Source organism: Pygocentrus nattereri, chromosome 15 (assembly GCF_015220715.1).
Source record: "Pygocentrus nattereri isolate fPygNat1 chromosome 15, fPygNat1.pri, whole genome shotgun sequence".
In the NCBI taxonomy this organism is placed as follows: Eukaryota; Metazoa; Chordata; class Actinopteri; order Characiformes; family Serrasalmidae; genus Pygocentrus; species Pygocentrus nattereri.
This window is the reverse complement of record NC_051225.1, coordinates 12,509,082-12,534,341: the sequence shown is the minus strand read 5'-3', so window position 1 is coordinate 12,534,341 and position 25,260 is coordinate 12,509,082. Positions and strand designations below refer to the sequence as shown.

The following is a 25,260-nucleotide window of genomic DNA, read 5'->3' as shown; positions in this document are numbered from 1 at the left end:
CCAGTCGGCTTGTAATTAGATTCTCCGGTGACCTATTTTCCCTCCCTTACTACATCACTACCTTTCAGCCGATCCAGATGACACTAGGGTTTCAGGGTGTCAGGACGCTGAATCAGACACGCCACATAACACTCTCAGCCCCTCGCGGTTCACCACAAGCATATTCTATAGCAGAGAGAGTGCTTCTTGTCGGTCAATAATTCCTGTACCAATCTGTGCAGCTTGTCTTATGTTTTGTCTAGAGCCCGACTGACACTGATTACTGAAACCAACACCAATTTTAAAAGGAATTCAAGTTCAAATTCAAATTTGATAATCAATAAAAGCAGCTGAACTCATTTTTAGGGCTGTCAAAGTTAACCTGCTAAAAACATTTATAATGTGTTAATAATATGCCAATGACGTGCCAAAATTCCAAATAAATAATACAAATATAAATTTCTTTCTTTCTAACCCCGCCAGCGAATAAGGCAGCCAGAAGTCTATTATTTTTTATCCTCCGAAATTCAGCTCCCCTGCTAGGTCTCCCACGATACTACCAGCACTAGGAGGTTCAAGGCTAGTTCATGCTTCTCTGAGTCATGTGAAGCCAGCTATGCAATCTTTTCAAACAGTCTTTTCATTGGACATCTTAAAACACTTTTAGGAGAATGCGAACCACCAATTCTGGAGCATTACTCAACAGACACCCAGCTGGGCTAGCATTGTGCTGGAGCCATCCTACCCACCCAGAGACAGGGAGACCAGAGAGCGGTCTAGGACTCCTACACATGGATAGCTGTGGCATCACCAGAGATAGAACTCCCAATCTCCCAATGACAGAGCCAGCGCTTAGATGGCTGCACCACGCAGGAGACTGGAAGCTATTCATTCCGAATGAGAGCCAGAGACACTTAGCAGTAGAGTGACTGTTGGCAATGTGAAGCGAAGGCTCCGAGCGGCCCAACAAAGCTCAGCTCTGCTAAACTTCCACTGGAGAGAAGAGGTGGGCGATATGGCAAAAATGAGATCGACCTACGCTTCAAGATGTTTTTATGATACACACAATATTGATGTCACAATATTTTTTTTCTGATGTGTTATAGGTTGAAACGGACAAAGCAGTGCCACATTTTAATGAATGCAATGACTGTTACTCAATAGTTCACATACTATGCATTTACTCCAATTTAACAGGACTAATTACGCTCTCTTTGTCACGAAACATGCAGCAAGTACTCACGACATCCACTTTATGCTCAGCAAAGCACAGTGTGACATAATTTGTCATGACAATGATAAATACTGTCATATTTCCCAAACCTTGGAAGAGCTGGAAACACTAACTGTATAATTGATGCATGAGATGTACGATCAGGCATAACATTATGACCAGCTCCTTGTTTCTATGCTCATTGTCCATTTTACCAGCACTACTTACTATATAGGTGCACTTTGTAGTCTGTAAATTGTAGAGCTGTAGCCCATCTGTTTCTATGATACTTTGTTAGCCCCCTTTTACAGTATTCTTCAGTGGTCAGGACCCCCATAGACCCTCACAGAGCAGGTACTATTTGGGTGGTGGATCATTCTTAGCACTGCAGTAACACTGACGTGGTGGTGGAGTGTTAGTATGTGTTGTGCTGGTCTGAGTGGATCAGACACAGCAGTGCTGCTGGAGTTTTTAAACACCTCAGTGTGACTGCTGGACTGAGAATAGACCACCAACCAAAAATATCCAGCCAAATACCCAGCGTCCTGTGGGCAACGTCCTGTCGTCTCTGACTTTACATCTACAACCCCAATTCCAATGAAGTTGGGACATTGTATAAATAAAAACAGAATACGATGATATGCAAATCCTTTTCTACCTATATTCAGTTGAATACACTACAAAGACATGATACTTAAATGTTCAAATGGATAAACTTTTTTGCAAATATTCACTCATTTTGAATTTGATGCCTGCAACACGTTCCAAAGAAGTTGGGACAGGGGCGTGTTTACCACTGTGTTACATCAACTTTAACAACACTCAATAAGCGATTGGGAACTAAGGACACTAACTGATGAAGCTTTGAAGGTGGAATTCTTTCCCATTCTTGCTTGATGTACAACTTCAGTTGCTCAACAGTCCGGGGTCTCCGTTGTTGTATTTTGCGCTTCATAATGTGCCACACATTTTCAATGGGAGACAGGTCTGGACTGCAGACAGGCCAGTCTAGTACCCGCACTATTTTACTACAAAACCACGCTGTTGTAACGCACAGAATGTGGCTTGGCATTGTTTTGCTGAAATAAGCAGGGACGTCCCTGAAGAAGACGTTGCTTGGATGGCAGCATATGTTGCTCCAAAACCTGTATGTACCTTTCAGCATTAATGGTGCCTTCACAGATGTGCAAGTTACCCATGCCATGGGCACTAACACACCCCCAGACCATCAGAGATGCTGGCTTTTGAACTTTGCGCTGATAAAAATCCGGACAGCCCTTTTCCTCTTTGGCCCAGAGGACACGACGTCCATGATTTCCAAAACCAATTTGAAATGTGGACGCGTCAGACCACAGGACACTTTTCCACTTTGTGTCAGTCCATCTCTGATGAGCTCGGCCCAGAGAAGCCGGCAGTGATTCTGGGTGTTGTTGATATATGGCTTTCGCTTTGCATGGCAGAGTTTTAACTTGCACTTGTAGATGGAGCGATGAACTGTGTTCACTGACAATGGTTTTCTGAAGTGATCCTGAGCCCATGTGGTAATATCCGTTACAGAATGATGTTGGTTTTAAATGCAGTGCCGCCTGAGGGATCGAAGGTCACGGGCATTCAGTGTTGGTTTTCTGCCTTGCCGCTTACTTGCAGAGATTTCTCCAGATTCTCTGAATCTTTTGATGATATTATGGACAGTAGATGATGAAATCCCTAAATTCCTTGTACGTTGAGAAACACTGTTCTCAACAATGTTGTTCACAAAGTGGTGAACCTCGCCCCATCCTTGCTTGTGAACGACTGAGCCTTTCATGGATGCTCCCTTTATACCCAATTATGGCATTTACCGGTTTCCAATTACCCTGTTCACCTGTGGAATGTTCCAAACAGGTGTTTTTTGAGCATTCCTCAACTTCCCCAGTCTTTTGTTGCCACTGTCCCAACTTCTTTGGAACGTGTTGCAGGCATCAAATTCAAAATGGGTGAATATTTGCAAAAAACAATCAAGTTTATCCGTTTGAACATTAAATGTCTTGTCTTTGTAGTGTATTCAATTGAATAAAGGTTGAAAAGGATTTGCAAATCATCGTATTCTGTTTTTATTTATGTTTTACACAACGTCCCAACTTCATTGGAATTGGGGTTGTACAAGGTGGACTGCCAAGGTAGGAGTATCTAATAGAGTGGACAGTGAGTTGACACTGCAGTGTCTGAATTACTCACACCAGTGCAACACACATTAACACACCACCACAACGTCAGCATTACTGCAGTGCTGAGAATGATCCACCACCCAAATAGTACCTGCTTTGTGAGGGTCCAGGGGGTCCTAACCACTGAAGGACAGGGTAAAAGGGGGCTAACAAAGTATCAGAGAAACAGATGGACTACAGTCTGTAACTGTAGAACTACGAAGTGGACCTGTATAGTAAGTGGAGTTGATCAAACGGACAATGAGCGTAGAAACAAGGAGGTGGTCAGAATGTTATATGCTTATTGGTTGAAACATTTCATTCGCTCATACAGCTGTAACAAAATGTACTGCTTTCATCAAAAAAATAAAATAAAATAAAATAAAATCTCTCAAATGTTGTTAGTTTATCAGTGTGATTTTCACAGATACAAGTAAATATGCAGAATTTTAATATCAGCCCATTTTATTAATGAACTGATGTATCAGATATCAGCCATAAAAGCGTGTTTGTGTTTGCTGGCAAAACTGCTGATTTATGATGTTAGCTGGATACCTTGTTACCTGGATACAGCAGTGGGACAGCATTCTTGGGCAAATGCCAAAAGAAGCTTGATCATTGTTTCATGAGCACAAGTCTTTTTTTTTGGTATAATTTCTATTGGCTTTTATCTTAAGCAAGAGAGATCAAAATCAATCAGTCCCCTAAGTGGAGTAATTGGACTAACAAGTTTTCCTAAGTGTAGCAGCAACAATTAATATTGGGTTGGCAAACTGCAGTACAATCTCAGGGCTGGATCTGGAAATCAGAGCATCACCACATCAGCTGAGACATCTGTACCACATTTGTTTCGAGTTTCATGCTATATTATAAGATGTTCCAATGGACCATCAGATGACAGAAAAGTGCTTTTGAAAATGTATTTCCAATTCCAGGTCTGCTGTGAAAATGAGCAGATGGAGAATAAAAGGGTGAGGATGGAGATTAGGTGTCAGTCAAATTATTCATCATTACATCCCTGTTAGCAGAAAAAGTAGACTGGTTACATTAGTGTGGAAATAAAAGGCCGCTGGTTGGTTGGAGAGAAGGCTCTGAAAAGAAAGAGGAAAAAAAAGCTGGGTGAATGTAGGTCATCTGGATAAGCCTGTTAACACACAGTGCTTAAATGAGTCAGTAGTGCTTTAACTACCTTCTCTTTCCTTTTCTACAGTGGCCCTACAAACCAACCTGTTCAGCTGACCACTCTGAACGCACTCGAACTGCTGTCCGGACTGTTAAACCACCATAATTCAGGCTTTGTACACTACTGTTACTCATTTATCACCTCTATAACCACTATATATCAAAATCAGATCAAGGGTCAATTCCCATCCAAGTGTCTTGTGTTCAATAACAAGAACATCCATCCATTTACAAAGCCACTTCTCTGTCAGGGTCGCGGGGGGTGCTGGAGCCTATCCCAGCGGTCTTCGGGCGGAAGGCAGGATACACCCTGGACAGGTCGCCAGTCCATCACAGGGCAGACAGACACAGACAGTCACTCACACACTCACACCTAGGCGCAATGTAGCATGTCCAATTGGCCTTTGGACTGTGGGAGGAAACCGGAGAACCCGGAGGAAACCCACGCAGACACAGGGAGACCCCGGCCGGGGAACTGAACCCAGGCCCTCCTCGCTGTGAGGCGACAGTGCTACCCACCATCCCGCCATAACAAGAACAGATTTTTCCTAATTATAATATTACATACCATTATACACTGTATGACCAGAGTAGTAAGTGGACACCCCTTCTAATAATTAAGGTGTTTAAGCCAAATCCATTGCTAACAGGTGCATAAAATCAAGTACATAGCCATGCAATCTCTATAGACAAACACTGGTAATGGTTTATCTTGCATTGCACCTTAAACCACAGCATCTGCTGCATTTTTCCTATTAGCAAACTAATAACAAAACACTTCACAGATTTTAGGAATAATCATGTTTTGTTTTTGGTTTTTTACATAGAAATGACATATAGTCAACTAGCTTTTAACTGACTAGCTGACTAGTATAAATTAATAGTCATGCAACGTCTTTCATGAATACTATCCTCTTAGACTCCAATGTTATGTGGCAAAAAAATCATTAGATTACTTTTCAGAATTTCTTCCTAATTCATCCCTGACCACCTCCAAAGGGGGCCTGACTGACTGGATCAAATCAAATCAAATCAAATCAAATTTATTTGTATAGCGCTTTTTACAACGGATGTTGTCACAAAGCAGCTTTACAGAATTTCGGAAAAGATCCCAACGCATTTCCAAAACACAACAAACCCCATTCGCAGCCCCACTTAGCACCATACACTTCTGATCAGATCAGTCAAGATGCATGAAACTGTGAGGAGTTAACCAGCAGAAGTTTATGCCATTTGAAACAGAATAACTAAGCCTGTATAAACTTGCAGTCAACATTTACAACACGGCTGCTGGCCACTCAAAACTGTGGCATCTTCACATCAATTGTCGAGTATGGACTAAAGGGTACGTACCTTAGAGGTGGCCAGCATCCAGTTCTCAGAGAAAGCCTTCACCTCCAAACACGTGGGCAGGCACTAAACCTACAGAAAAGAGGTACATGCACCAGGTCATGAAAACATGTATGTGGTCTTCTTACTGAGCATATAATCAACTAGGGTTGTAAAGATTCACAGCATCCATTATTTGTTAGAATACAGTGAACATTAAAGAAATACAATGCAATTTGACAATACATACATAATTGTTACATCCCTTTTATTAACAGTCATGGTCACTCATATGTGGGCTTCCTACCAAGCACACTATGAATAGTCACAGCCACCATTTGTGGACTTTTTCGCTGACTGCATTATGAACAGTTGTGCCCATTTCCATGTGGACTTCTCACTGACTGTACTGCCAGAAGCAGAGTATAAGATAGCAGCTGGGCTGTGGGTCATCAGTAAACAACTTCTTGTGACGAGTAAGGCAGTATGGGTGACAGATGTCTGATCCACAGATGGTGTGCTGCAGAGAAGATCGTGGGAGGCCACAGTTTCTTAGCCAAAGCTCAGAGGCTGCCACAGCACGGCAAGCTGTTTAACCATCGTGATACTACAGTATCCGTTCATCCTCACGCTTTCTCTACAGGGCTGTTCAAAACATTGCTTGTTGATCACTATCGCTAAGGGTGAAAGACAGATAGGTAGACGATATATTATTAGCTGATATGCAGGGAATTTTAGCTATTATTATTATTATTATTATTATTATTATTATTATTATTACTATTATTATTATTATTATTAGAGGTGTGCTGTTAGAACTACAGATCATTACAACTGATAATTCTATCATTTTTAGTACATACACTCACTAGACCTCATATTGGAAAACACCCTACATACAGAAGATTGAAGGTTAGATTCCCCAGGCCTTAATGACAGAGTACATTACAGAGTGAACTTGCTTATAAATGCAATAAATAAATAAAACAATTCTGTATCCGTGCTTTACTATTATTGCCATTTTCATACTAACATTGCAGAAACATACAATTTGCAAGCAAGCCCTCTATCACGTTCAGGTCACGTTCCTTTTTCATCCTGACCAATCGTACATGTTCCAGATGAGTTTATAAAATTAGATTAAGTGACCCTTATGGGTCCCAAAATGGGGAAAGTGAAATACCCACATACAGATTAGTGAACACGCACACACACTAGATGGCAGCAGGCACACCTGCCCAGAGCAGCAGGCAGTCCTATCCATGGGGCCCAGGGAGCAGTTGGGGGTTAGGTGTCTTGCTCAAGGGCACATACTGTCAGCTCTGAGGATCGAACCAGCTCACAGGGCTGGTTCCCTAACCTCCAGCCCTTTTCTGTTTTTTATGAATCAAGGGTTCCAACTGATCCAACAAACATAAATATTTTTAGTCAAAACAGTGCAGGCTAAATTTAAATTAGCCTAGTGCTGGGACAGGTGAGCCAGAAACCAGAAGGTCGAATGCAACATTTTTGAACACTTTTGAGCTAAAAAGTGGGAAGAACAAGGATGCCCCATATTTGCCTGAAACAGCATTAAAAAGTGCACTGCTTTCATGTACTCTGGGCTACAGCCACAATCTAGGTTTGAGTGCATGATCTCATTTGAAAGATAACACTCAAGTTTTTCCCCCCAACTGTCAGAAAAATTGTATTAATTACTGACCCAGAGAAAGAGAGTCATTTCCGCCTGAATCATAGATCTCTAAACTGATCTCTGACTCTTGCTGCGTTATCAGATCACATGTTTTGGATTTTGTCTCTGTGGATAACAGCGAGGCTGTAAGAGTAAGTTAGCATTCGCTAGCATTTGCTCATTCAATGCTTCCGCTGCAAATGCAACGATCATTACAGCGGTGTATGGATCATTAAACTGTTAGCAGGAATAGAATCTTGAGATTTCAAGCTTTCTAACAAAATACTGTGTCACCGTAGTGCTGATTGATTTGCTGTATGAAAATAATGTATAAACAACAGAAGTGAATGCTTGGATGGAAACATGCCAGTGAGAAGGTTGAGCAAGTATTGTTAGCAATAATCTAGCCAGCCAACGTTACTGATATGAGTGATAAATGTAACATTCATACGGATTTACACTGAATTTACGTGAACTTTACGGTCAACATTATGGGTTTGACCAGCCACTGTGTCTTTATGTTGACTGATCTAAAGCAAATATAATTTAAAGTAGAGAAGAGATTCTTTATTATGACTGATGGCGGGAGCAGCCATGTTGATTTCACATCATAAACTGAGTTGGGAGTTCAGCAGACCATCCCAACTTTCCAAGAAGAAAATCTCCAGCTGAGTGTGCGTTTTCTTTGACTTTTGAGGTACAAGCTTCAGTCGAATGCAGCATTAACACTCTGTGTTGCTCCCACTCTGAATAAAGGTAGGCAACAAAAAATTTATACAACAGTTAGTTCTGGCCACGCAAGCTGAGTGGTTGAGAAGCGTTCTAACCTGCTGTTATTTCACCATAACATCACAGGTTTCTCACAAACACTGTATTGAGTTGTATCTGCTGAGACGCTGTTGCTAAGTAACGGAAAATGGACACTTAAGATCACATCTGACCGACAGCTAATTTGGTCAGACTCTGAAGATGAGACGACACCAAATTCCCAAACTGTCATCACCACTGAGCAGCTTTTCACTCGGCAGCTGTGACAGAAGAGCAGCTAAACAACCTGGAATCAGCCAGAAGCGAACGCAATACCATTCGCCAGACGTGTCGTCTGACCAAACTGGACTGAGCCATAAAACTGACCCAATAAAAAACAGAAAAGCTGCTCAGTGGTGACGACAGTTTAGGAATTTTGTGTAAGGAGCTGGAGAACGAACTGCCAGCGGTGCAGCGAGTGGGCGGAGCTTGTTACTCTGACGTAGCAACAAGCTGCTTGTTAAGGAACTATAATTTGGAGCAACTGAACATTAAAACTTATTAAACGCCGCGTTCACGCCCAGTTTATTCATTTCTTACTATATTTATTTAACTGTTGTATAAAAGCAATAGAACACTCGAGGAGTGTGTTATCACTATAACATCATGGCTGTGATGATCTACGGCGACCAAATCACAGCCGTGGTGTTATTGCACGATAACACACTCCCTCTCGGGTTCTGCTGCTTACTTAATATTTTAGCTCCAAGGATGGCCCAGACTTCAATCCCTCACTCTCATAAGCACAAACCTTACTTGGTTGTTTTAAAGTAGTTCCAAAACAGTTCACTTCACTTTAATCAGTGAATAATAAGCCTAGAGTACAATGCACACCACAACTGCAATATGAAGCAATATAACTGTACATATTGCTATACTCTATTCCTCCCACTGCACTCCGCAGCTCAGCACAAGGCCCACTGACAAAAACAGCTCACCCGCGGAAGTCCACCTAAGCCAGGGACGCACCCGGACTCCGACAACCACAAAGCAAACTTGGCTATCGCTATATTTAACAGCAGGAAGCCACAAAGCCCACGTGGCATTCATTCATTTCAAGCCCATCTTATTGAACCTGTGAGTCTTCAGGCAAACCTGTGGTCACTAGATGAAGTACATGTGCATCAGGCATAACATTATGAGGACCTCCTTATTTCTACGCTCATTGTCCATTTTATCAGCTCCACTTACTATACAGGTCCTCTTTGTAGTTCTACAGTTACAGACTGTAGTCCATCTGTTTCTCTGATACTTCCTTAACCCCCTTATACCCTGTTCTTCAGTGGTCAAGACACCCATGGACCCTCACAGAGCAGGTACTATTTGGGTGGTGGATCATTCTCAGCACTGCAGTAACACTGACGTGATGGTGGAGTATTAGTGTGTGTTGCACTGGTCTGAGTGGATCAAACACAGCAGTGCTGCTAGAGTTTTTAAACACCTCAGTGTCGGTGCTGGACTGAGAATAGCCCACCAACCAAAAATATCCAGCCAACAGCGTCCTGTGACCACTGATGAAGGACTAGAAGATGACCAACACAAACTGTGCAGCAGCTGCTGTCGCCTCTGACTTTACATCTACAAGGTGGACTGATAAGGTAGGCGTGTCTAATAGAGTGGACAGTGAGTTTAAACTCCAGCAGCACTGCTGAGTCTGATCTACTCAGACCAGCACAACACACACTAACACACGACGACCACCACCACCACCATGTCAGTGTCACTGCAGTGCTGAGAATGATCCACCCAAATAGTACCTGCTCTGTGAGGGTCCATGGGGGTCCTGACCACTGAAGAACAGGTTAAAAGGGTTAACAAAGTATCAGAGAAACAGATGGACTACAGTCTGTAACTGTAGAACTGCAAAGTGCACCTGTATAGTAAGTGGACAATGAGCGTAGAAACAAGGAGGTGGTCATAATGTTATGCTATTGTGTCTACATGATTTAAATGTTTCAGATAGACAAATAAAAAAACAATAATAAAAAGCAATAAAAGCAGCAGAGGACTGATAAAGACCTTAGTGGGGGAGTGATCCCTCTATATTTTCATACTGTTGAGAACACATAAAGCTGTGTGCCTTCAGTTTTTCCTTCAAGAACCTCAGAACAAATACTGGTCTTTAGATGGGAAATACAGAAGTACCCTCTAATTTAGACCGGAATGATTTCTTCCATTTCACTTGCTTACAAGCTCTCTGGGGCATCTGACTGAGTGAGATATGTTAATAGCTTTCCCAGCGAGCTCTACCTTCCGTTTCTCCTCACTTGCAGCCTGCTCCTATGGATCCATCCCAAAGCAGTTGGTAAACAACTAAGACTTCCTCTCACGTGGACCATAAACACATGCTGAGCCGTCTGTCCACACAAATACCATCATTATCCAGTGCGTGAACAAACACTGGGCTTAATACATCAGAGAGGAAATGAGAACGAGTCAGATAATAGATACTGATAAAAAGGTGACAGAGAAGAAAAGTATCCACAGTAACTGAAAGAACAACATCATGCACTTATTCATGTCAACAGAACCCAAAGCAAAATACAAATAAACAAGACCTTCTTTCCAAGTCTTTTTGTGCCATTTCTTTTGGTCCATTCATCATGAAATTTACACACAATTTGTAGAAAAACAGGCTTTTTCAAATTATGTAAAAAACTCAAAAACGACAAAAACAGAGATACAAGGTTTTGTTCGGACAACAGCGGATATATTCTTTCTTTGCACTGAACATAAGCTCCATTTCACGTTCAAACTCAGCACATTATCTTGGCTTTCTGGACTCTCTTCACTCAGTGCAGCCTTTCTGTTCTAACCATCAGGCCCACTGTGTAGGAAGAATACTGAGGTATGCTGGGACATCACAGACTGCTAATACAGGCCTATCAAGCTTTAAGGAAATCTAATATATGTGCAATATATGGGTTTCAAATATATGACACATTTTCATATATGGATTTCCCTTACATCCAACTAATTTTTGTCACATACGGACATATTTACCAACGTTTTGAAGTGGTCCATTCTCAGATATAGGATATATATCGCTGTTGTGGGGAGAAAACCGTGTACCTCCTCTTCATATTTTGAAAGTGCGTCTTATTCTTTACATTGTATGTAAATTTTGTGAAGACTGGATTAAAGGAAATGGCCCAAAATTACTTTTTGGGGGGGGGGGACTCTGGTTCCATTGACTTACATGTAATGTAAAGTAGTTTTTTCCTTCTCCTGTGAAGTTACCATTTCTGGAGATACAAGGTTTTGATTCGACAGCAGTGATATTTAGCCAGATATTAACATATACAACAATATATATATATATATATATATATATATATATATATATATATATATATATATATATATATATATATATATATAAATAAAACATACATGCAACAATATATGATAGAAACATTATGCATATATACATATATGGAAGTCATAATGTCCTATTAAAGTGCATACTAGCTATGTAACTGAACTTTACATACATCCACATAATAAGCTTTACAGAAAAAGCATTAAAACATGAAAATTTTGCCTTCTGACTCGTTTAAATCATTTAATATTTCAAACCAAACAAAACTGTAGCGGCCACTTCATTAACTACACCTCCATATCTAATATAGGAGCAGTTTGTAGTTCTACAGTTACAGACTGTATTCCATCTGTTTTTCTGCATACTATGTTAAGCCACCTTTTACCCTGTTCTTCAGTAGTCAGGACCCCCATGGACCCTCACAGAGCAGCTACTATTTGGGTGGTGGGTCATTCTCAGCACTGCATTAACACTGATGTGGTGGTGGCGTGTTAGTGTGTGTTGTGCTGGTCTGAGTGGATCAGACACAGCAGTGCTCCTAGAGTTTTTAAACACTGTGTCCACTCACTGTCCACTCTATTACACACCTTGTGGATGTAAAGTCAGAGACAATAGCTCATCAGCTGCTGCACAGTTTATGTTGGTCATCCTCTACTACTTCGTCAGTGGTCACAGGACGCTGTGGGCTGGGTATTTTTGGATGGTGGACGATTCTCAGTCCAGCAGTGACACTGAGGTGTTTAAAAACTCCAGCAGCACTGCTGTGTCTGATCCACTCAGACCAGCACAACACACACTAACACACCATCACTACGTCAGTGTTACTGCAGTGCTGAGAATGATCCACCACTCACATAATACCTGCTATGTGGTGGTCCTGACCACTGAACAGGGTGAAATGGGGTCACCAGTCTGCAGAGAAACGGACTACAGTGTATAACTGTAGAACTACAAAGTGCACCTATATAGTAAGTGGAGCTGTACTTAATGAAGTCGTACAACATATTGAAATATATGCTTGAGCCTTTGTGTTATTTTACCCCGTATATGCTTATCTACACACGATTCCAGGAAGCTGTATAGCTGGGCCTCACAGTGGACCGTACAACAGGGCAGAAAACTGTCTTCCATCAGGTCAGGGATGAAGACTGGCCTCTCAAAGCCACCATCAACACGCATTAAGGCCACCAAGACCGAGGGGCTGTTTATTAGCCTGCTGCACCAGTACGTGTCGCGCATACTTACATACAATAGCCAGAGGGGCGCCTACAGCGCTTTTGTCCGCTGCTTTTCATCCAATATATGCTTCTTTTCAAGCTATAGACTGTAAATGAGATGGACCATTTGACACATTAACATTAGTCACCGCGCAACAGATCGAACAGGGGGCTTCAGCGATGTGAGCCACGCACAGAGGCGCCACAGACCGTCTGTTATTATTGTGCTCAGTGTGGCTGCCAGTGCACCACATAGAGAACCGACGGCTAGAAACACACCTGAGCACAGCGTTTTAATACCGACGGGCGTTTAAATGAGTTAACAGTCGTATTGAGGGAGTACAGCCGTTACAGTTCCACACCACAACACTATATTATTCAATATGAGTCTCAAATGAAGTTAACCAAGCGTCCCCTCTGAGCGGCTTTAAAACTTATGCAGTGAAACTCGGGCTTCCAGCCCACCTCTCACCCCCAACCGCCAACTACAACAACAAAAGAACGGGCTAAAACAAGCGTCAGCGCATTACACATATACACACACGCGAGGGTGAGGATCGAAGAATCTATGAGCTTAAAAGGTCGTACTCACTAGAAGAAGGCAGTACAGCACATGTATCACCGCGTTAACATGGACGGCGCAACGCTACGACTGTACATATTTACACTGACCTACTTTCCTCCCCGCTGTAATAAGCAGCGCACCACTAACCTACTTATCGGACCAATGGGGTTCGACCGCGCACTCCGCGTCGCCTGCTCTGGCCAATCGCGGAGCGCCTCTTCAGCCGGGCAGCCAATGGCAATGCGAGGAGCCGCGCTGGCAACCAATGGAATTTCGCCGAAGAGAGGGCTCATTAGTGATTCATAAACACAAACAGAACGGCCAGGCCCGGTTTCTGCTCAACTGGGTGAAACGGTTATTGATTAGAGAGTGAGACCGTCACGCTTGATCGGGAGGGTTAGTCTCAGTCGACGAATCCCAAATGGTTGCCTATTCCCTATAAAGTACATGCACTATGTGAGTTATGTGATTTTGACGTTTGCACGCAAACAGTGTGCTATATGTCCAGGAAGGAACCGTGCACACGTGGTTGAATCACAAATTGCCCCCTATTAGACGTGGGGCCAGTACTACGGAGCCCTGCTGGTGACACACACGCACAGATCTTCTAAGCCGCTTCTCCGTCTGGGTCGCGGGGGTTCTGGAGCCTATCCCAGGGTCATCGGGCGGAAGGCAGGATACACCCGGGACAGGTCGCCAGTCCATCGCAGGGAGCCCTGCTGGTGACATCCTGTGCAAATAAAAATCATGCATGGCCACGCCTTATTAACGCGTGGGAACGAGATCCTATTGCGTGGCCATGACTTAGCAAGGCGTGGGAACGAGATCACAGCTTACTAAGTCGTGGCCACTCACGAGGATCTCGTTCCCACGCGTTAATAAGATTATATTATTATTGATTATATAATATGATTATATATAATATGATTATATTATGTTATTATAATAATAATAACGCGTGGCCACGCATGATTTTTATGTAAACAGGATGTCACCAGCAGGGCTCCGTAAAAGAGCACATAAATAGAGTCATATTTTAACATTTTGTTAATTATTTGAGATAATTAGAAATACATAAAAAATATAAGCACATAAAAGTTACTGTGCAGACATTCTATTCAGTTCTATTCGATTTAGTTCTATTTTATTCCATTCTTTTCTGTTACTTAAACAATGTGAAACCCCTTTAAAGAACAGACAATATATATTTTTTGTATTTTTGTATTTCTAAAGAACAATTCATTGTTCTTGGTACATTTTACATCCACTACATCCACTTGTCTTCTACGTTTTCACCACTAGGTGGCAACAAAGTAACATAAGAACATCTCGAAAAAGCTCTCTATAAATTCCACAGATAAAAAAAAGTAAAAATAAACCAATAAACACATGCAATAAAAAAGATATTTAGGATATCCATATTTAGGATAACATTCAAAAGTGTGAAACACTGTTACAGTGATTTGTCTTCTGTCGAGCCAATCTTACCAAGAAGTCAATGTAAAACACAGTGGTGTGCTGCTGTGATAATGGACAGTATAAACAGAAGTAATCAAACCCACTGTGCAAAGCCTTATAGTGGAAAGTCTTTCTAAGAAGACCTTATACAACAACAGCCTTTCACTCAGGTCACCCCATTTGAACTCATTTCCTGAGTGGCCCTGTGCACTAGATCTCTCACTGCACCACACATGAGGAATAAACGTCTGGTCATCTACTGGTAAGCAGAGCAGCTAAATGAACGGATTCTGCTCTGACAGGAGAGTAAAGCCAGGATTTCAGCTGATGCCACATTATTACTTTCCGCCTATCGCAGGAAAAAGACGAGTGCATCTGATTGATTTTAAGCCTTTTTTCTAGAAACAGCGTAGCAAGAAATGAGATCTCAGAGACGAATACTTGTTTCACAGTACTAATAACATGGGGACGAAAGAGTATGAAGAGTGTAGATGAGAAAGTGAAAAATAGGTGAAAGAGTGGGCCTTTTGCTCTTTCCTTACACCCTATTCATATCCAAGGGGTGGAAATGATGCACGGCCACTCCGCTGGCCACCTTGAAAAGCATGATAGTCAGCCATCATTAATAAAACATCAATTTGTGGTGAAAATCTGCCATCAGAGTAGTTCCAGCTAATAATTAGAGTCTGATGTCGTTGCATTTAATAATGAATAATAACAAGTTCACCTGCTCAGCAAACAGGCGAATGAATTCAGCAGTGCTGCTTTGTGAGCTAAGATTAAGATAAAGAGACCCTTATTAGTCCCACAATGGGGAAATTTCAACTCTGCATTTAGCCCATCTGTGCAGTGAAACACCACGTACACACTAGTGAACACACACACGCACACACTAGGGGGCAGTGAGTACACTTGCCCGGAGCGGTGGGCAGCCCTAACCGCAGTGTCTGGGGAGCAGTTAGGGGGTTACGTGCGTACTGTCGGCTCTGGGGGTCAAACTGACGAACCTTCAGCCCATAACTGTCCATATTATGCCTACAGGTAATGTGAAGTTAATATGAGTTAACTACCAAAAATGAATCAGTTATAATTTATCAGCATCGTTTATCATGCTCATTCCTTTTCACAGCTGAGCCCATGCATGTGTTGTAGGTTACCTCATGCAGGGCTAAATGTCTGCCGAGCTTTGAATTCATTCATTATATGATTATAACCTGTAGTCAACACAGCCTACACTTCTATGGTCCATCTGTATGAAATGTTTTCTTTCAAGTTAAAACACTGAATTTGATGCATTTACTTGATTTAATTCCATAATTTCCACAGTTTCATCTTTCACTTGTGGTGTAATCTTTTATTCATGTAGAAATGACACATTTATGTACAGGGAAAAAACAACCCCCTCTCCATGGATCACCACCTTATCATGGTGGAGGGGTTTGCGTGCTTGAATGATCCTAGGAGCTATGTTGTCTGGAGCAAAAGCTCCTGGTAGGGTCTCCCATGGCAAACTGGTCCTAGGTGACAGGTCAGACAAAGTGTGATCCATAATAACCCCTATGAAAACACAAAATCAGGACTTGTGTACCCTGCCCGGAACAGGGTTACCGGGGCCCCACCCTGGAGCCAGGCCTGGGGGAGGGGCTCGCCAGCGAGCGTCTGGTGGCCGGGCATTTACTCATGGTGCCCGGCCGGGCCCAGCCCGAAGGAGTTACATGAGTCCCCCCTCCCATCGACCCACCACCAATGGGAGGGGCAGTAGTAGGGGTTCGGTGCGTTGTGGATCGGGCAGTGTCCGAAGGCGTGGGCCTTGGCGTTCTGATCCTCGGTTGCTGAAACTGGCTTTTGGAACTTGGAACGTTACCTCACTGGCGGGAAAGGAGCCTGAGTTGGTGCGCGAGGTTGAGAGATACCGGCTAGATATAGTCTGGCTCACCTCAACACACAGCTTGGGCTCTGGGTCCAATCTCCTTGAGAGGGGCTGGACTTTATTCTTTTCTGGAGTTGCCCATGGTGAGAGGCGGCGGGCTGGTGTGGGCTTTCTCATAGCCCCTCGAGTGTTTTGGACACTCGGGTAAAGAGAGGAGCTGAGCTGTCAACTGATCACCACCTGGTGGTGAGTTGGATCAGGTGGTGGGGGAAGATGCTGGTCAGACCAGGCAAGCCCAAATGTATAGTGAGGGTTTGCTGGGAACGTCTAGCAGAAGAACCTGTCAGATTGATCTTCAACTCACACCTCTGTCAGAACTTTGACCAGATATCGGGGGAGGTGGGGGACATTGACTCAGAATGGGCCATGTTCCATTCCTCCATTGTTGAAGCGGCTGTGGCCATAAGGTAGTTGGTGCCTGTCGGGGCGGTAATCCTCGAACCCGGTGGTGGACACCCCAGGTGTGAGATGCCATCAAGCTGAAGAAGGAGTCCTACCGGGCATGGTTGGCCTGTGGGACACCAGAGGCAGCTGGCAGGTACCGACAGGCCAAGCGATCTGCGGCTTCAGTTGTCGCCAAGGCAAAAACCCATGTATGGGAGGAGTTTGGTGAGGCCTTGGAAAGTGACTTTAAGTTGGCTCTGAAAAGATTCTGGCAAACCGTCAGGCGACTCAGAAGGGGAAAGCAGTGTACCACTAGCACTGTATATAGTGGAGATGGTGTGCTGCTGACTTCGACTGAAGACGTCATTGGGCGGTGGAAGGAATATTTTGAGGACCTTCTCAATCCCACCCACACGTTCTCCAGTGAGGAGTCTGAGTCTGGGGACATGGGAATAGGCTTGTCCATTACTGAGGCCGAAGTCGCTAAGGTAGTTAAGAAGCTCCTTGGTGGCAAGGCTCCAGGGGTGGATGAGATCTGCCCTGAGTTCCTCAAGGCTCTGGATGTTGTGGGGCTGTCTTGGCTGACACGCCTTTTCAACATTGCGTGGGCATCGGGGGCGGTGCCACTGGATTTGCAGACTGGGGTGGTGGTGCCTCTTTTTAAAAAAGGGGACCGGAGGGTGTGTTCCAACTACAGGGGAATCACACTCCTCAGCCTCCCTGGTAAGGTCTATGCAGGGGTACTGGAGAAGAGAGTCTGGCTTATAGTCGAACCTCGGATCCAGGAGGAGCAGTGCGGGTTCCGCCCTGGTCGTGGAACACTGGACCAACTCTTCACCCTCTCCAGGATTCTGGAGGGTTCATGGGAGTTTGCCCAACCAGTCCACATGTGCTTTGTGGATCTGGAGAAGGCATTCGACTGTGTTCCCCGGGGTATTCTGTGGGAGGTGCTTCAGGAGTATGGGGTACATGGCTCTTTGCTACGAGCCATTCAGGCCCTGTACAAACAAAGCTGGAGTTTGGTTCGCATAGCCAGCAGTAAGTCTCACTCGTTCCCAGTGAGAGTTGGACACCGTCAGGGCTGCCCTTTGTCACCGATTCTATTCATAATTTTTATGGATAGAATTTCTAGACACAGTCAAGGGATGGAGGGTGTCCGATTTGGTGACCTCAGGGTCGCATCGCTGCTGTTTGCAGATGATGTGGTCCTATTGGGGACATCAGGCCGCGAACTTCGGCTTTCGCTGGATCGGTTTGCAGCCGAGTGTGAAGTGGCTGGGATGAGAATCAGTACCTCTAAATCCGAGACCATGGTTCTCACGCGGAAAAGGATAGAGAGCCCTCTCTGGGTCGGGGATAGGCTCTTGCCTCAAGTGGAGGAGTTCAAGTATCTCGGGGTCTTGTTCATGAGTGATGGTACAAGGGAGCGGGAGATTGACAGGCGGATTGGTGCTGGGTCAGCAGTGATGCGGGCTCTTTACCGGTCTGTTGTGGTAAAGAAAGAGCTGAGCCATAAGGCAAGGCTCTCGATTTACCGGTCGATCTACGTTCCCACCCTCACCTATGGCCATGAGCTTTGGGTAATGACCAAAAGAATAAGATCGCGAATACAAGCGGCCGAAATGATTTTCCTCCGCAGGGTGTCTGGACTCTCCCTTAGAGATAGGGTGAGAAGTTCAGTCATCCGGGAGGGACTCGGAGTAGAGCCGCTGCTTCTTCACGTCGAGAGGAGCCAGCTGAGGTGGTTCGGGCATCTGGTTAGGATGCCTCCTGGACGCCTCCCTCGGGAGGTGTCACAGGCAAGTCCACCTGGGAGGAGACCCCGGGGAAGACCCAGGACACGCTGGCATGATTATATCGCCCAGCTGGCCTGGGAGCGCCTCGGAATCCCCCTTGGAGAGCTGGTGGAAGTGGCTGGGGAAAGGGAGGTCTGGGCTTCATTGCTTAGGATGCTGCCCCCGCGACCCGAACCCCGGAGAAGCGGAAGATAATGGATGGATGGATGGATGGATGGATAGATGGATGGATGGATGGATGGATGGATGGACGGATGGAAAAAACAACCCCCTCACTTTTGATGTCATTTAATGGAATGCTATTTCTTTTATTTATTTTTTTCATTTATTTTCTTAGCAGTTTGCCACCCCAATAAAATGTATGGGTCTTACCTGCTTCCCCATCCTAAATGTTCTTGCAACTCCTCTGACCCTATTCGTCATATGTGATACAGATCCTCAGAAATAATGACTACACCTCACTTAAACTCAACATCATAACATATGCATGTAATTACACAACAATATACGATGTATATACTGCATATCAAAACAATTACTTTATATAAGGTTCGCAAACAAGTTGGAATGGACATAATGAAGACATTATCAAACGGACATAATCAACTTGGGATTAAGCAAACATTTACAAAAAAAACGATAAAGTGTTTACTAATCACTGCTTTTCATTTTTATTAACAGTTCACAAACTGTCCCAGCTGGTTTGACATTGAGATTTGTATTTAAGCAGGAACACAAACAAACAAACAACAAAACAATCAATCAAAGAGGTTATAAACAAATGACAAAAATAGTAAATAAATAAATACATTAATTCATTACTGTACTGTTTATTGCTGTTCACAGGCTCTCTACAGTCTTAAAAATATGGTTGTTCAAGGGTTCTTAGCAGGAACTTTATGCTTAAATGGTACTTTGCATGGTGAAATGGTTCTTCAGATTGATGGAAAATGTGTTATAATGGTTTTATATAGAACCTTTTTAAGAGTTCTATATTGCGCCAAAATGCTTCTTCTATTGTTACATGCTTGATATTGTAACAATAGCAGAACCCCATAAGTGCTGTATAGAACCGAAAGATACATGCAGTTGGTCAATGTTCTAGATTTACTGATGGCACCCATTGTATACTTGAAAAGTGTACTGTGCTGTATCATGTGTTTGTCATGATAACGATAACATATCATCATACTGCCAGATTATGGCTTCCTGGGTCCCCTTATCTCTCACTGCTCTTCATCCTACATACATGCATAAACACCTACAACACATGCATGAACACATCAACACATCGTGGTAAATCACTAGTTCTCGATGGGCTGTTTAATGTGTGAAAAGCCTCATGACTGAATGATGTGGTAAGACTTGAAGCAGACTGGTTTCTTCCTGAACACTGGAGTTCTTGAGGGGCACCAACTTTATAGAGTGAGCATTACACTCTGACTGCAATGGGATCTGAAGTCCTGTACACTGCAAACACTGAACAAGACAATCAATGCTGAGAAACGTGTAGGATATTTAAAGTTTATAGACTCAAGTGTCCCAAAACTTTACACAGTCACATCGTTGGGCCAGTTGTGTAGGCGGTAGGTGAAAGTGCTGGTGGTCATTGATAATTTCCCACAGAGCACTAGAGGGCACCCCGGCTAGAGATGGTCCCCTGACAGCCATTAAAGAGGACTTCTAATATTTCAAAATTTATGGATATTTCAGTCATTGAGGTGTAAATGTCGAGATGTCGTTTTAATGTAAAATGCACTGTAGAAAAAATTAGCCATTTCTTTATTGTGCTGGTGATGTGGTCACCAGGGGTCACAAGGTCGACAAAGCAATTATAGCCATTTTATTTGCTATCCAAGACCACCTACATATGTCTTCCTAGTGATGAATACATAAGACGACTTTTCTTTAGGAACTATTTTGTCTTACAACATCTGCAAACGTGTCTATCATGAAAAAAAAGTATGTGTTTTAGCCCAAAAATGACTTCGGAAATTTCTGTACCCCTAAACGTTTGGGTGTCTTGTTCCTATCACCACTGCTAAGAGCAATTCTGTGGAGCAGAGGATTTCACATCAAACCACTCTGAATGATTCTTGCATCTTAATGATTTAATTATGCAGCAATTTCAAAAAGTCTTCTCCAACATTGCAACAACAGTGCCTGCATGTTCTCCCTTTGTCTGCGTAGGTTTCCTCCGGGTTCTCTGGTTTCCCGCCACAGTCCAAAGACATGCAGTCAGGTGAATTGGACATGCTACATTGCCTCTAGGTATGAGTGTGAGAGTGAATGTCTATGTCTGCCTGCCCTCTGCTGGACTGGTGACCTGTCCAAAGTGTATCCTCTCTTCCACCCAATGACCGCTGGGATAGGCTCCAGCTCCCCTTGTGACCGAGAAGGATAAGCGGCTTAGAAGATGTGTGTGTGTGTGTGTGTGTGTGTGTCCAGTGCTGCATTTGCATCTTAATTGTCTCACCTCATCTTAATTGTCTCGTGCATTGTGTATCTGGACATTTGAGACCTAAACATGAGTCAGGCCTTCTTTTGGACTATGTGTGACGACGTATAACATGGTCTGAAAATTTCCTGCAAAATTTTAAAAATTCTTAAGGATACACACATATTTTCAGACTTTGGGACACATTTGATTCAAAACAATAGCAGGGGTGTGGCTAAAATAAGGCTCTGCCAATGCACTAAAACTGTGTTTTTTGGTGGTGATGTGAAAACATGGGACAGCAGTAGTGTCCAAATAATAAAAATGTATACATATCACTGTTGTCGGAAGAAAACCTCATTTCTCCATTTTTGACATTTTTCAGTTTTTGTGATAATTTGAAAATACCTGTTGTTCTTTACATTGTGTGAAAATTTCATGAAGAATGGACCAAAATAAATGACCCAAAATTCCATTGACTTACATTAAAAATAAAGTATGTTTTTCCTTCTCCTGTAAACTTACCATTTTGAAGATACGAGGTTTTCTTCTGACAGCAGCAATCAGCAATGTATATATATATATATATATATATATATATGTATATATATGTATATAAATGTACACTACAAATGATGATCTTGTATATTTCACTCATTACTATCTCAATTAATGCCTTGGATTTAAATAGATCATAACAACACCCTTGTAAATTTCACAAACTACTTTTTTGAACAAGAAAGCACATGAACAGGAATTTTGAGCCTCATGTCAGTAACATTTTATCCTAAGTGTGCTGAACTCGCCTAACAATAATCTCTTAACAATGGGACTGTGCTCTGAATGACCTCATATGATCACTCAGAAAAGGTCACAGCGCATCCCTTGATGAATGAATCCTTGTGCTTCTTTAACACAGTGATGGAAAACCTGGCAGCACAGAGAAAGCTCTGATTCTACTGATACATTTCACTCTGGTGGATGTGGATGTGCTGTAACACCTCTGATAGTCCCGTGTTTGTTTGTGAATGGTAAGACGAGGATTTTTAATTTGTATTCTTGCAAATGTTCACAGAATTCAGTTTCATAAAACTGTCAAGTCAAGGCAGAACTGTGATATTGGGTTGCGGAAGGCGTCTTCAGTTTGTGTCACTCACTATGCCTGTGATTTCTGGTTCTTGGTGAGGTGCTGTTTGTTTCCTTGTTTTTCTCCGCAAGTGACGACCAAGTGACAGCTTCTTTTAGAGCAACTGAATAGAAAACTGATTGGAGCACAAACAGAGGCCTTTTCCCACTCTCTGGGAGGAGGTGGGGGCCTGTGTCAGACAAACACACGTCTGAATAGACCAGAGCAGCTGAGGAGTGACCGTCGGTGGAAGACACACAAACCACCAAGCACCCACACATACACACACTGACTCATGCAGGAACCAATAAAGCAAAGCAAGCAATTGTTGGGTAACATGCCAAACTGCCATAACTGCAGCCTCTTTAAAAGAAATGTAATCCCTGTACATTTGAGTATGCTCATGAGAACTGAGAACCACCCTAGTCCTCTTCACGCCCCTCCATCAATATGTAAACGTAACATCTATATGTGGTTGTTGGCCATTGTTGTTGGTCATTACAAAAGCATGGGCAGTAAAAGTTTCCACAAGATTTTGGATCACGGTTGCAGGGAATTGCTTCCATTTGGCCACAAGAGTGTAAGTGAGGTTGAACACTAATGTTGGGTAAATGGGGCCTTGCATTGAATTTATCCCAAATGTGCTGGATAGTGTTGAGGTCAGGGTTCTGTGCAGGTCAGTTCAGTTCTTCCAGACCAAGCTTTGCAAACCATTTCTTTCTGGAGCTCACTGTGTAAACTGAGGCATTGTCATGCTGAAATAGGAAAGGCCCTATTTCCTCAAACTGCTACCACAAAATTGCAATTACACACACACACACACACACACACTCATCTTCTAAGCCGCTTCTCCTTTTGGGTTGGGGGGGTACTGGAGCCTATAGCATGAACAATAGCCCCAGGTTATTATGAATTAGAATGCATTAGGAAAAATTAGGGTTCTTCTGGAATTCACCAAACACAGATTTGACAAATATGTGTTGACAAACAATCCAGTGTTTTCCGCTGCTCTAGAGGCCAATGGTTGTGTGCTTCACATCATGCTAGCCGATACTTGGCATTGCACATAGTAATCATAGACTTGAGTGTAGCCACTCAGCCATAGGAACTATTTATGAAGCTCCTAACAAACAGTTATTGGGCTAAGAAGGCCACCAGAGTGACTTTGGAGGTGAGTGCTGGTACTGAGTTTTGCGATCAGTGCCACTTTGTGAGTTTGTGTGGCCTGATGTTTTGTGACTGAGATGTTTCCACTTCAACACAACAGCACGTACAGCTGACCAGGGCAGCTCTAGCAGGGCAGAAATATTGGGACTCGCTTGTCGAAAAGGTGGCATCCTATGATTCACTTTGGAAGTCATTGATCTCATCTGCTACTTTTTGTCTACAGAGATTGCTTGGCTGTATGCTAGGTTTTTTTGTACCTGTGTGGCTCTACTAATCTACTAACTCACTAATTAGAAAAAGTGCCCACAGACTTTTGCCCATGTAGTGTAACTATCCACCCATCCATCCATCCATTTTATAAGCCGCTTCTCCGTCAGGGTCGCGGGGGGGTGCCGGAGCCTATCCCAGCAGTCTTCGGGCGGAAGGCAGGATACACCCTGGATGGGCCGCCAGTCCATTGCAGGGCAGACAGACAAACACAGACAGTCACTCACACACTGTAGTGTAACTAGAGTAATGTATTATTAATGCATCTATTATCCTTATTTCAAATAAGCATGTTATTTACCTTTATTTTCCTGACAAAAAAAGGTAAACTAGGTCAGTTAATACAGTGTCAGTATAGAGATTAATCTTCACAACATGGTAATTGTCACACAGTTTTGAATTAGTTCTTGTAATGCAAAAATATTGAAGAACCTCAGGAACTTCTAGACTTCCCAAGAAGGCCTAATCAAAAAGCATGTCTTTAACTTGCTCATTTTTATAATCTTGTTGTACTTTAACTTTGCAACTATTGTAACAATTTTCTTAACACTGTTAAGTTGTGATTGGGAACAAAAAGTTAAGATCTTGAAATGCTAAAAATAAAATTGTCCAATCAATTTTTTTTCTTAGATAGTTACAATCAAGCAAGCGTTGCCATTGGGTGGGACTTCAGGAGCTGGATAGAGGGCCTTTTGTGATGATTAACAGCCAACATTGGGAAGTGACAGAGGACTCAACCAATTTAATTAGAAAAATGTCACTCTAGGCCTTCTCAAAATCCTAAATACATCACTGTGAGTAAAGTCTAACCAGGTTTCATACAGTTGTTAGAAATGGAAAACAGTGGCAGCAGCTCTATACCAAGGCACCTTACTGCTACATTATACAACATTTTAGGTAGAATATATGCTAAAATCTGTCACAACCTTCAAAATAGCATTATTTCAGCAGTCTTCTGGCTCATTCAGGTGGTAAAGTTAGGAAACTTTAAACAGGCAGAAATGTTCCTCTTTGAGAGTAGTGGCTTTCTCTGTGCTGCTGGAGCTACTGCAATCCCATGCATACTAGTCTTGTTCAGTGTCTGCCTGACTGTAGCCTCGTAAATGCTGACATTAGCCAGTGTAAGAGAGGCCTGCAGATCCTTAGATGTTACCCTAAGGCTCTGGTATCTCCAGGAGTAGTAAGCCTTACTCTTGGAATAATTTTTTTAGATGGCCACTCCA

General features: G+C 43.0%; 1 protein-coding gene across 2 annotated transcripts in view; it reads right to left on the bottom strand.

The window, feature by feature from the left end:
* arntl1b (aryl hydrocarbon receptor nuclear translocator-like 1b) overlaps nucleotides 1–13,611 on the bottom strand; it is a 38,975-nt gene extending 25,364 nt beyond the window's left edge. For both annotated transcript variants that reach the window (XM_017707266.2, XM_037545361.1), the window contains exons 1-2: nucleotides 13,500–13,611; nucleotides 5,914–5,982 (exon numbers count right to left, since the gene is read on the bottom strand). The gene's annotated coding sequence lies outside the window, so the exon portion shown is untranslated. The remainder of the gene's footprint in view (nucleotides 1–5,913; nucleotides 5,983–13,499) is intronic.
* Nucleotides 13,612–25,260: the final 11,649 nt, after the last annotated feature.